This window comes from Vicugna pacos, chromosome 3, assembly GCF_048564905.1.
Source record: "Vicugna pacos chromosome 3, VicPac4, whole genome shotgun sequence".
Classification (NCBI taxonomy): domain Eukaryota; kingdom Metazoa; phylum Chordata; class Mammalia; order Artiodactyla; family Camelidae; genus Vicugna; species Vicugna pacos.
The window spans coordinates 23,181,950-23,194,242 of NC_132989.1; the positions used below are offsets into that span (position 1 = coordinate 23,181,950).

General features: G+C 56.8%; 1 protein-coding gene across 4 annotated transcripts in view; it reads right to left on the bottom strand.

The window, feature by feature from the left end:
* Window positions 1-12,293, bottom strand: part of CXXC5 (CXXC finger protein 5) — a 34,028-nt gene that overhangs the window by 17,013 nt on the left and 4,722 nt on the right. Inside the window, exon 1 of one of the 4 annotated variants that reach the window (XM_072956660.1) lies at window positions 10,544-10,632. The exons of the other annotated variants lie outside the window; for them this stretch is intronic. The gene's annotated coding sequence lies outside the window, so the exon portion shown is untranslated. Of the gene's footprint in view, window positions 1-10,543; window positions 10,633-12,293 lie in introns of those variants that run through there. 4 annotated transcript variants of the gene reach the window in all.

Genomic DNA, 12,293 nt, shown 5'->3' on the forward strand with positions numbered 1-12,293 from the left:
CAGAGCCCCCTCATCTAGGAGGTGGAGGGTTCAGGGAGACTCATACCTGCCTAGCTCATCCTGCTGCCCCCATCCCCCACCTTGTGTCCCCAAACCACAGTGGGTCTTGGCAGGACCAAGTAGCAGCACAGGCACTGCGAGGCTGAGGAGGCTGCGGCTGTGGCGTTCTAATTTCCCAAAGGGGCTGAGATTAATTAGCTCACACACAGGCGCCGAGAGGAGAGTGGGAGCAGGGGTGGGCAGCGTCAGGCAAGGAGCTGGCTGGCGCTCCCCACTGCCTGCCCGGCAGGCAGTCAAGCGGCCTTGACAGCCTGGGTGCTCTGAAGGTCAGTGGCCAAGCCGGCTGAGCCAGCAGACTGGCACTGTCTCCTTCCCAGAATCCCTGAGACCAAGGTTGGGGGTTGGGGGGCAGCGACCAGGAGGACAGCTGGTGGGGGTGGGGCTCCACTGTCACCATCAATGATCCGAGTCTCTGCCAGGTGCTCTGTCCACACCATCTTGTTTTATTCTCATGGGAGCCCAAAGGGGACAGCACCATGGTCTTCCCGTTTCACAGATAAGAACACTGAGGCTCAGAGCTGAATGGGTTAGTGATTGGCTAAAGTCACCCAAGTTGTGTATGATGGAGGTGAGACTAAAATTCAGGTGTTTGATTATGGGAGATAAGTAGGAGCCCCCCAGAAGCCCACCTTGCTAACCCTGGATCCCATGCTGGCATGAGGTCTGGGGGACCTGGGGACCAACTACAGGGCATGTGAGTGTGTTGGTCTGACTGTGACTTACCTCTGCCTCATAATATGCAGTGCAGACTCAGTCATTTTACAGATGTAGAAACTGAGACCAGAAAGGGGAAGTGACTTGCCACACAGCACAGGGCCCCAAACATAGATTCTGCTCCTCCATTTAAGGCCAGCCACCAACTTCTAGCAAATTAAACACGACTCTGACCTTTAGTGAGCCCTGACCCAGGGCCACGCTGTGCTTGGTGCCCTCTTTGGCTAACCAGCACACTGATCAGGGGGTAGGGATAGTCACTGTGGCTGTCCCTGTACACAGAAGAGGAAGGTATTTCCAGCTCAAGAGTACTTTCTTAACTACTCCGTGCAGGGCTCCCCAGAGAGGGGAAAGGAGTCCCCAGGAAGGTGGAGTTGGAGTTGGGAAAGGTGTGTGACCCTGACCAGGCCCCTAGGCAGCTCCCTCAAGCTTAGCCATTGACTTTCCCAAAACTTCTCTGCAAGATCTCCCCAACCCTAAGGAGAAACAATCCGCTCCCTGGGGCACCCCAACTCCTCCCCTACTCCCAGTGAATCACGTCCCTGCAGAAGCCAAAGCCAACAGGGCTCACCCTCCCCAGACTTAAAGGGTCAGCAATCCGAAGTCTCCTTGGGTCCAAGATAACAGAGGGCCCCAGGACAGACATAGGGCTGGGTGTAGGTGGGGAGGGGACTGGCCCAACTAGGAGCATTACTCATGGTGTGTGATAATGGGTGATGGTAGGAGCCCCCCAGAAGCAAAGGTTCAGGCCATGAAAGGGTCCAAATGGGCAATGGCATCAGGGTTCCTCTCCTACTCTGCAGCCTCCAGCCTAGGTGACCTCAGACAAGCGGCTTGCACTTACTGAGCCCATTCCCTGGCCTGTAAAATGCCTGTGGTGACAGCCCCACCCCCACCAGGACGTATGCAAAGTTCTCAGTGCAGGGCCAGCATGCACAGACGCTCAGTAAACGAGAGCTGTGCTGTTATTTTTACTGTCATCGTCAGCCAGCACTAGAATGAGGGTCAAGGATAGCTCAAGCCAGGAGGGCTGGGTAACCTACGATGTGGCCCCAGTTCTGCCACTGTTTCCTTTGAGCCTCAGCCAATCCCTTATGCCTCAGTTTCCCCAGCCCCAAAAAGAGCATGCCCGCCCTGTCCTCTTACCTGCAGGAACATGGGGAGGTGAGCATATGGTAGGGGTCTGAAGGCTACAAGGAGGGCAGCACTCAGCTGTCGAGTCTTGTACTTCCTTTTCTGGCCACAGGAAGTACCTACCTACACTTCCTGCCAATCTTTCCTCCTGCTTCCCTGGCCCCCCTCACCCGGCCTACTCTATGTCAGTGCCTCTTCCATCTTCCACAGTCTCAATAAGCATTTTCACACAGGTGTGTTCTAAGCCCTTCCCCACCCTGCAAAGGCCACATTTGCCACCTGGAAGTCTCTGCTTGAATCTAACTTGTGGCCTTGCTGCCTGTTGGGGGGTAGGGGACAGTAAAAGTCTTGGAATCATGGTTGGTTCTCTCTGTTTCCACTCAAACTGTGAAGACCCCAAGAATGTCTGCCCATGGACCCTAGGTTCCTCTGCCCTAGGTCCAATCCATTCCCAACCCACCCCACTGTGGCCCCAAGCTCAGCTTCTTCACTCCCACACCCCAGCATTCCCATCTAAGAACAATCCAGAAGAAGGCCAATTCTAAGGCATTCTAATTAAGTAGTCCTTCTTGTGGGGTACCACTCCCAGGAAAATGTCAGCTTTGGGGGAGCAGACAGATGGAGGGGAGGGCTGGACTCACCTGGAGATCCAAGTGTGACATGGTGAGAACCATACCCCACTATCTACTTCAGGTCCTGCAGCTTTAAGTCAGAGATAAGGGTCATATCCATTTTACAGGTGGCAAAAGTGAGGTCAGAGAGGTAGGCAGACTGGATTATAATTACACAGCAGGCAGTGACCAAGCCAGATTTGGAGCCCAGGCCTGTCCAGCTCTAGAGTCCATGGCTCCAGAGTCCTAGTTCTCCTGACTGGCCGCTGCTGTTTGTTTTCCCCCAGGATGCCTGGGCCCCTCTCCTCTCCCCAACCACTGCCCAGGCCTTTATGTGGGGAGACTTCTGTGGCTAGGAGGTGGGACCCAGCGTGGGCCTAAGTCTTTACAGCCGCCTGCTTCTTGACCCCTGCTAGAGTGGCTCAATCCTGTGGGCCCAGAGTGATCTGTAGTCTGGGTTTTAGGCGACTGTGTCCAAAGCCCTTCATAACCATGAAGCCATCCCTATCAAACTCAACCCTCTCATCTGAAAAACAGTGTATTTGTCAGTATATGAAAAATAGGTATGCCCCCAGTTCTGCCCACTCCAGGGGAGGCAGGCCCCAGCCCCAATGGGCAGAAGCATAGAAGCTCCCTGAGGGCACCCTTCTAACCCAGCAGCCCAGCCCTTCCTTGTACTCAGGCTAGCTCTGTACCCATTCTGCAGGCCAGCTCTGTACCCATTCTGCAGGCCAAGGACTAAGAATCAGGGGCTATGTTTTAATTCTAAGTCTCAGGGTGCTTGCTCCAAGGCAGAGGGGATAATAGGAGCTTGGGAACCAAGAGGACAGAGGGAAGTGGCTGCAGGGGGAGCAGGGAGGGCAAGCAGACAGACTCCTGGAGCACAGCCATTAGATCAAGGGAGTCTCCTTCCTCCCCAGTCTCTGGCACCCCCAGTCTCCCAAGGACCCAGCCCCCTGAGTTGAGGGAGCAGCTGGCCACTTGGCACTCCTAGGAAAATCGATTTTCCGCGGCTTTCCTTCTCCAGCCTCTCCTCTTCCTAGCTACTCTGCATCTCTCCCCCATCGACCCCCAACCTGGAAAATGTCTCCCTTCCCATGCCCACCTTGCAGAATGCAGCTGACTCTACACAGCCGAGGGGTGGGCCTCCTTTGTGTGAGCCTATGCAGGGGGCACTGGGGTGAGCGGAGCCCCAACCACGTTGCAAGGGTGCGTGTGCTCATACCAGGTTCTGTGAGGTCAGGGCTCCTGGCCCAACTCTATGGCTCATCTGGGTGTGAGCTGTGGCCGGAGGACGGCTGCCTGAGCCTGTGACAGGATGGAGCAGACATACAACTGCCTTATTGGAGCCGTGTATGGGGTCCCAGGGGCACAGCACACCCACGTGTGACTGAGTATGTCCATTTGCCTATCCGTGTGCCAGTGTGTGCGTGTGTGCATGCGTGCACGCCAGAGGCTGGGGCTGTGAGTGTGACAGTGAGTGTGTTCCTGGCGGGGTCTGGGCCATGCGTGTCAGCTGGGAGTGTTGGTCGTGTGGAACGACGTGTACTGACTGACTGTCTGTCCCAAGTCTGTGCCTCTGGGTGTGCCGCGTGGGGAGTGCGTGAGTACGCTCTGCCTGCCAGGCCGCAGGGCCCCGTGGGGCTGCTGGGGATGGGGTGACTCACGTCTCCTGAGCTCATCCCGCCGCCAGCCCGCCCAGCTCACCCTGCTCTGCTGGGCTCATGGCCGCCAGCGCAAGAGGTGGGGGGTGGAGGGAAGGCGCGGGCAGACGCGGCAGGGAGGCCAGCTTGATAAATAACCTGCTGCTTCCCCAGGCCTCTCAGAAGGGGAGGCTGCATCATGGGAAGACGGGGTGGGGGGGAGCAGGGGCAGGCAGCCCTGGCCCCCGAGGCTCCGGCCACCTTGGCCCCCACAGCCAAGGCTGCGGCTCCGGTTCCTGTTTCATCGAAACCTGAGCTGGGAAAAGCCTATCGGGTCATCTTGCCTGTCCCGCCGGCCGCCAGGCCCAGGCAAGCTGCCCCTCAGGGGACAAGCCCGCAGCCTGGCCGTCCAGCCAGTGGGTGGGTGGGTGGGGGGAGGATATTTCTGTCCAGACTAAATGCAGCTCCAGGCCTCTGTCTGCCCCCCTACCAACAGCTGTTCCCAGGGGCCCCCTGGCTCTGCTGGACTGACTAAATATAATCCCCCCACCACAGCAAATCCCCAATGTTCACCTCTTCCCAATGACCCCCACCTACATGAGGAGAAGGCTGGGGAGCCCACTGTGTGACCCTGGGCCAGTGTATCCCCCTCTCTGGGCTCTTAGCAATGAAACATCAAGTATTACTCAGCTCTAGGCCCTGACCTGCCTAACAGGCACTATTGGAGAGAAGACAATAAAGATGACTAAATTGGGGTCTTCGTCCAGGGAGACAGGGATTGAGGTCCCCTTCTCCAAAATGACAACCTGCTTCACAAAGAATGGCTGGGGGAACTCCTCCCCAGTACCCCAAGTACCTTTAGGCTTATAAACATGGCCCCCTGCATCCTGCCTGTTCCTTGCCCAAGCTGGGCAATACCAGGCTCCTCCAATCTGCCCCAGCCGGACCCTGGCCAGGAAACAAGTTGTGCCAGGCTTGGGGGGGGGGGGGGAGGCGGGAGCATGACAGCTGCTATTTCCTGGAGGCCCCAGTTGGGCACAACCCGGATTCCTGCCTGTCTCCACACTCCACCAGACAGCCTCTCCCAGGATCTGGCCCTCAACAGGGCACCCCTTCCCCATTGTCAGCCAGGGTCCCACAGGGTCCCATCAGCCACTCTCCTCCTGAACTGGTACAGGGAGGAAGCTGGATGCACCTTCCGGTCAGGGCTGGGGAGAATGATGGTCTCTGCAGGGTTCAACAAGCGGGTGAGGCAGCTCCAGCTTCCCTCCTCCTGCCTGCCTGCCCACCCGGCTGCTTCCCCCAGCCCCACACGCACCAAATTCCCCACATGCCTGTCTGTCTCTGACAGCTCGAGCAAATACTTGGCTGCACGGGCACCCGCTGTTCTGAGCCCGCTGCGCCTCCTCCCCTGCCTTCCCCGGGGGGCTCTGCAGACGCAGCCAGGGATGGGAGGGGGGCCAGAGCCAAGAAGCTTGGTGGGCAGTGGGGGGAGCAAAGGCAGGAGGAACCAGTCTCAATTCCGAAGCACCAACCCCGGCTCCCAGGCCTGGGGGACTGAGGGACCTGGGAGGTCACTGTGAGCAAGTCCTGGCTGGGCAGCAGCTGCCGACACCCCCGCTGCCCCCCGGAACCTCCCAGGAGGGCCTTCCGGAGGCCTCCCACTCGCCTCAGCCGATGAAACAGCATCTGCCACCCCCGCGGCAGCAGCTCAGGACAGGGCGGAGGGCACCACGACGTCCTTGGGGAAGGCTTTGAAATCTGGACTATGGCCCAGCCCCTCCTGGCAGCCCTGGCCCCCTATCACAGGCCTAGCCTCAGAGCATGGTGGTGGTGGTGGGGTGTTCCAGCCCTCCTGCAGTGTGAGGGACACACCCGCCCAGCTGTCAGGCCTGGGACATCTCCCCTAGATAGCTGGTGGGGGCCTTGTTTGCCCCCAACTACCCTCCTTCCTGCTTGCCTCGCCTGCTTCCCAGGAGACCAGTCGAGGAAACACTTCCTGAGAACAGCTGGGATTTTCCGCTGGACACTGCCTCGCTGGCCGGCTCCTTATCTCCCCCCCACCACATCCACCCTCATTCCTTCTCCCAGAGTCACCCCTTCAGCCAAATCATACTCCTATCCTGCAGTCAAGGACCCCCCTCCTCTCCCCACCACTCCATCACTGGCCTCAGCATCCCCAGTATCCAGCACATACCCAGGCACAGAGCAGACAATGAATGAATGACCTCATGGAATGACACCCTTCACTGTGCAGATGGGTGTCCTGAGGTCAAGAGAGAGCCCAGCGAGCTAGGCCTCCCATCCAGGGCTCTTCCTGAAGGAGACTCTGATTGTAGGGCCCTTCTCTGTCATTTACCACTTTCTGCCCCAGGAACCAGTTCAGCCCTCCCAGGCTACTGGAGGCATTAGGGCAACTCCAAGCAGAATTTCTCAGTGCTCTGGGTCCAAATGCCCAGCTGGTTATTCAGAATACTGGCCCAATTCTCCCACAGTGGAACAGTGGTCTTGAAAAGAATCTCACACGTATTGTCTTTGTGATGCTAGACCGTGGGGTAGAGCCTCCTCTCCCCATTGCACAGATGGGGCTGCTGAGGCCCCCAGGGGAGGGGGAAGCTACAGGCGGCCGTGAATCAGAGGGGGAGCTGGGAAGCCGCCCGGCCCTGCCGGCTGTCGCTGGAAGCAACAGCCTGCATTTCCTGCTCACACTGGTGCCTGGGGAAGCGTGGGCAGCGGGCGGGCAGGCACCACAGCAAGGACCCCTCCTGTGCCTGCAGGCCAGCCGCATCACCTTGCTGCCTGACTGGGCCCACACAGCCCACTCCCCAAGCCAGCTAGCTCTCCAAAGTGGGGTAGACCAGAGGCAGAACTGGGTTTCTGTCTAAGGTATGCACTCATGTTGCTTCAAGACACCACAGAGAAACCCCTCCCCTCAGATCCTCAGTGTCCTCAGAATCAAACAAGATTGAAACATGACCATTCATGCTTCTTTCCAGTAGTAAAATCCATGGTTCTGTGATTCCAGAATCCCAGCACGACAAGAATCCTGACAAGAATCCCTTAACTCCAAGCATTCTATGATTCTAGACTAAAAATTTCAGGCCACCAAGACCAGACACTGCCCAGAAGAAAGGGGGCCAAGCCCACTGCTACCTGCTGCTCTGGGCTCAGCTAACCAATTTCCCACCCAGCTTTGGGAGAGGTGGGTCAGGCAGAAGAGAGGCTGGGCTCTCCCATCAGGGTCAATACAAGCTGGGCTTGAGGGGAGCCCCATGGGCCTGGGGATAGAGCTGATCTAGTCCTGAAGAACAGGCCACCACCTCATGGCACACACAGCTACTGACACTGCAGCTGTCAGGAAGCCCAGCCCTCAGCAACAAAAGTGAGTAGCTAGGAGTTTCGTGAGCCTGCACCCCCACCCTGCAGCTCAGAGGCAGGACGGGCATCAGGTCAGGGCTGGTCTCCTTGCTTCTCAAGTTCCAAGCCAAGCTCCATGCTTCATCTTCCTGTCTTCACCACCCACTGCTTCCTCCTTCCCACCACAGTCCCCTCACCTCTCAGGCTCCCAGGCCAGCCCCAGCCCAGGCCACCTGGCAGCCAGCCAAACCAAAGGCTCCCAAGTCCATCTGATAGATAGAAAAACTGAGGTCCAGGGAAAAGACATGACCTATCCCAAGGGCTCAGCCTCAGCAGCCTACTGGTTTCTGGTTGTATCTATCTCTCAGCCCTGCCTACTACGTCACTTCCCAGAATCCTCTACAGGGCCAGTGGATCTCCACAGACCAGTCTGATCACCACACGAGCACATGCCCCATTCCAGGGTCCCTTGAGAGCGCTCATTTCCAAAGCCAATCACCTGGTCATTCATTAATTCATTCTTTCACTCACCCACTAGCCAATTAGCCCATCTTCCCACTACAAGCCAGGCCCCTTGCCAGGGGTGGGGGGGGGCCTCAAGAAGGAAAGAGAGCAAGGCCTGTATTCAGCAGGCATTTACCAAGTGCCTGCTGCGTGCCAAGCAGTGTTGACCACCACACGCAGACCAACTCTGGCTGTCCTCATGTTGTTCACAGCCAGTCAAGGGCTCCCAATCTCACTCGTCAATGGCAAGTCACAAACCCTCCAGCCTCAGTTTCCTCATGTGTATATGGGGACACTAACTGCACCCAAATCACTTATCTACTGGAAGGATTAAAGGATGTGAAGGCTAGAAAACCCAGTAAGGGCTTAGGATGAGATAGCCATTGTTATTACCATTCTTCCAACATATTATTATTATACTAATAATGGGGGACAGCAGTTGATTAGGGCAGCAGCTAAAGCTCTTCAAACACTTAGCTGGTGCCAGGTACTGGGGGTACAGGAAGAAATGACAGCCATATCCCATTGCAAAGCTAGAAGCAGCTCAAAAACTCCCATAAGCATCTGATGAATGAGAGACTCAATGACAGGAGGCATGGCCCTGCCTCCAAGGAAGGTACAATCCAGCATGTGTTCATGTGTGCTGCACATGTATATGTAAGCACTTAGCTATGCACATATATGTGTGTCTGACGAGGAAACTTGGGAGGTCCAGCATTTACGTGGGAAGTGGGGCAGCCGTTCAGGGAACACAGTTGCTTATGCCGGCTTAGGCCCCCCACCCTAGCCCAGCCTGCCCCCGCCAGTGATCACAGCAGAGCTGAGGGGACTGTGGCAAGAGCAAGGACCAGGCCCAGTGGGGAGAGGCCCGGAAAGATGCTTTGCATAGTTCTGGCCACCAGATTACAGGCCTAGGCTAGGCCCCTGGGTGGGGGTGTGGGGGCTGCCAGGTGCTGCCCCACACGAATTGGACCCCAGCACCCGCACTTTATGCCTGTGCTGGCACCGCACACGAGCGTTCCTTCTGGCAGGCCGGGCAAATCTGAGGAGGTCAGAGGAGGTCACGGGGAAGGGAGGGAACAGTGGGCGCAAGGGCCATGTGGGGTCTGCTAGATGGGGGAGGGTGGGTACAGGGCTCCCCCGGGGCCACCGGGCAGGCCTGGCTCTGCCCTGCTGGGGCCAGCAGCTGGAGGGAAGTAAATATAGCGCGGGGCGTCCCGGCCACATTCCTGGGAGGCCAGCACGGCCCGCCTGCCCGCTGCTCTAGTCAGAGCGCAGCAGCCAGGGCCCAGAACTGCCACTGCCCTCTTCCCAAACAAACAGAAAAATAAATAAAACCAGCTCTCACGGCCAGCACAGCTAGGGGGAGGGGGCAGGAAGGGGTGGACCAGGGAGGGGGGGTACCAGACAGGCGCACCAGTTGCTGCGGTTTCTGTTCTGCTGGGAAGGAGGAGGCCAACAAAAGAGGAAAATGGAGGGAAAGGGCAGGGAGACCGTCAGAGATGTCAGAGAGGGAGAGAATGCGCAGGAGAGGAGGGTGTGACCGGCAGAGGTGTCAGGGAGGCAGGTCAGGAGGGACAGAGACGGTGTCACGGTGTCAGGGACAGTTGGGGGAAGGGCAGAGGCAGCCTCGGGGTCAGTAATTCAGCAATTCAGTGACAGGGATGCAGGGTGGGGGGCAGCAGTCAGACAAAGGGGGCCGTGTGGGCTAGGGCAAGGGGCTGGCTCCAAAAGCCATGAAATATTAAAAAGCCTAGGCCAATGAGTGACAGAGGTCATAGAAATAAGGAGACTAACTAGGGAGATACAGGGACCCTGAAGGAGAGCCCCCCTCCACCAGTGCCTGTTCCTCTCCACCACCTCCAGCAGGGCCAGCCTCCCCCAGCTCTCCTGCTGTGGCTGCTTTCTGTCTCCATCCATACAGACGACAGGCTGAGGATGGGAGGGGCCGTAGGGATTAGTGATGGCAAGGGACCTTTGCGGTTCCCTCTTCCCTCTGGCTGATCTGTGTGCAGCAGGCCTTCCAGAGCTGCCAGCCACCTTAGTAAGGCCAGGAGGCCTGTCAGCACAGCCGTTGCCACAGGCGCCTCCTGGGGAAGGAGGGAGTAGACATCCAGCTTCCCCTTTACAGAAAAAAAATCAGCCAAGCCACCACTTTCCACACAGACCAGCAGGGAGGGAAGGCCATGCCTCATAGCTCAGCTGAGCCAGCAAGTAAACTGGTAAGCAAGACAGCAGGTCATCCTCTAGCTCTCCCACCACACCCAGGCCCCATAATCAGCGTCATGACCTTGGCCAGTACCCCTGTGCCTGAGCCTGAGTCTTCACCAGCCCCATCCAGTCCCATCAGGCTTGGTGTGAGGGAAAAAATAAAAGGGCAAGTAATACCTGCAGGTTGGCGGCCAGGGCCAAGCATCTGCATGCAGACAGCCACGTGAGGTCAGGCCCATTAGTGGTCCCATTTTACAGATGGGGAAGAGAAACCCAGAGAGGCAAAGTGATGTACCCAAGATCACACACCTGGTAATTAGTGGAATGGAGACAGAAATGCTAAATATAAACCACGTGTTCTTTTCTTCCTTTTCACTGGTCAAATATATTCGTCTGGGTGAGGTCAAGGGAGGGGGTTAGGAGGACCCAGCAGAGGGGAACTCAGCGATCCTATTGGTTCCTGGAACAGAGTAGGAAAAGATTGCCAGGGGGTGACCAGCAACTTCTCTAGGAACAGGAGATGGGCAGAGCCTGTCGGGGCCCAGAGTGAGGGCACTGCCTAGGGGCCTGGCCAGAGTGATCTGCCTAGTCTATCAAGAGACCATGCACCAGATAACACAAGCCTCTTCTAGCATGAGGACATTGAGGCTGGTCCAAAAAGGGTCAGCAGAGCCCTGTCCTTTTGGCCCCTGGCAACCCAGGGCCAGTGTGCCAGGAACTAATCACCTTCCACCCTCAGAGCCCCCAGTCCTGGAGGAAGGGGGGCAAGATCCCCTCCCTCCCTCCCAGGCCCTGTGAGCCCAGAGGGAGGCCAGCATCAGAGGCAGGAAATGAAGAAGAATTTGCGATCTAATTGAGCTGGCGGGGGATTAGGCGGCAGAATGCAATTACAGGGGCTGGAGCAGGGCCAGGGGCACTGACACCCCGAGATGTGGCCTGGCCCAGGTGATGGGGTCTACACATCTCTGTCCATAGACACCCTACTGGTGTGGGGGTGGGGGACAACAGGTAGACAAGGATTGGGGCCAGACTGCTCTTCAGCACACACTGCACACACAGGACTGCAGGATTCCAGCTCCATGTAACATCCAGAAGCAAGAAGTTTTCCTGAGAGTTCTCCCCCAGGGAACAGCCCTGTGGACTCTCCCATGGGAAGCAGGCAGACAGGAACACACGCTCTCACAGGCTCTGCTCATGCATGCACACACGTGTTCATGCTCCCAGGAAAGCCCCACAGATCCATGTTCACTTCTGTGGGGACAGATTCCCAACCTGCAGACACACAGCTCTGGCCCTGTGTGCCAGTGGCTGCACCAGAGGGGAAAACACAAAACAAAACAAAAAAATACACTCATGACCTTAAAATCCTTTTATTCCCGTAATCACAGGCTGCCATCGCCGTGGATACGCGCTGTCACCCCGGCCCCAGCCTGTCTCCTTCCACGGCTTCCAAAACTCCCAGCAGGCAGGCAGACGGGGAGGCTGCCCAGTTACTGCCAGGGAGGGCAGGGGAGGGGAAGGACCGGGTGGGAGAGGTTCAAACACACACACACACACACACACACACACAGAGCCTCAACAAGGGAGAGAGAGACTCAGAAAGACAAACTGGCAGACAGAGATACAGAAAGAGAAAGGAACACAGACACTAGACACCAAAGACAGACACAGACCACTGCCCACACAGCTCAGATAATGCCCCCTCCCAGAGTCACACACACTTTCCCAATTCAGATACAACACTCAGGGAGTAAGACACTTCCAGATTTACAAGTGTATACAAAACACACAAATATACACACATTATGAATATACATTCTCCAAAATTCTAAGCACACACAACTCAGAATATACACATTCCTAGAGTCACAGGGACATATTCAATTTTCAGATATATACTTTCAGGTTCACAAACACACATGGACATATGCTGTGCAGACACACACAACTCCTAGATCCATAGACACACATGTTCTGATTCACAAGCATACACATGCTCAGACTCCCACACCCCAAGACAGACACACATCCGACAGAGTTACAGATACATGTCTTGTGT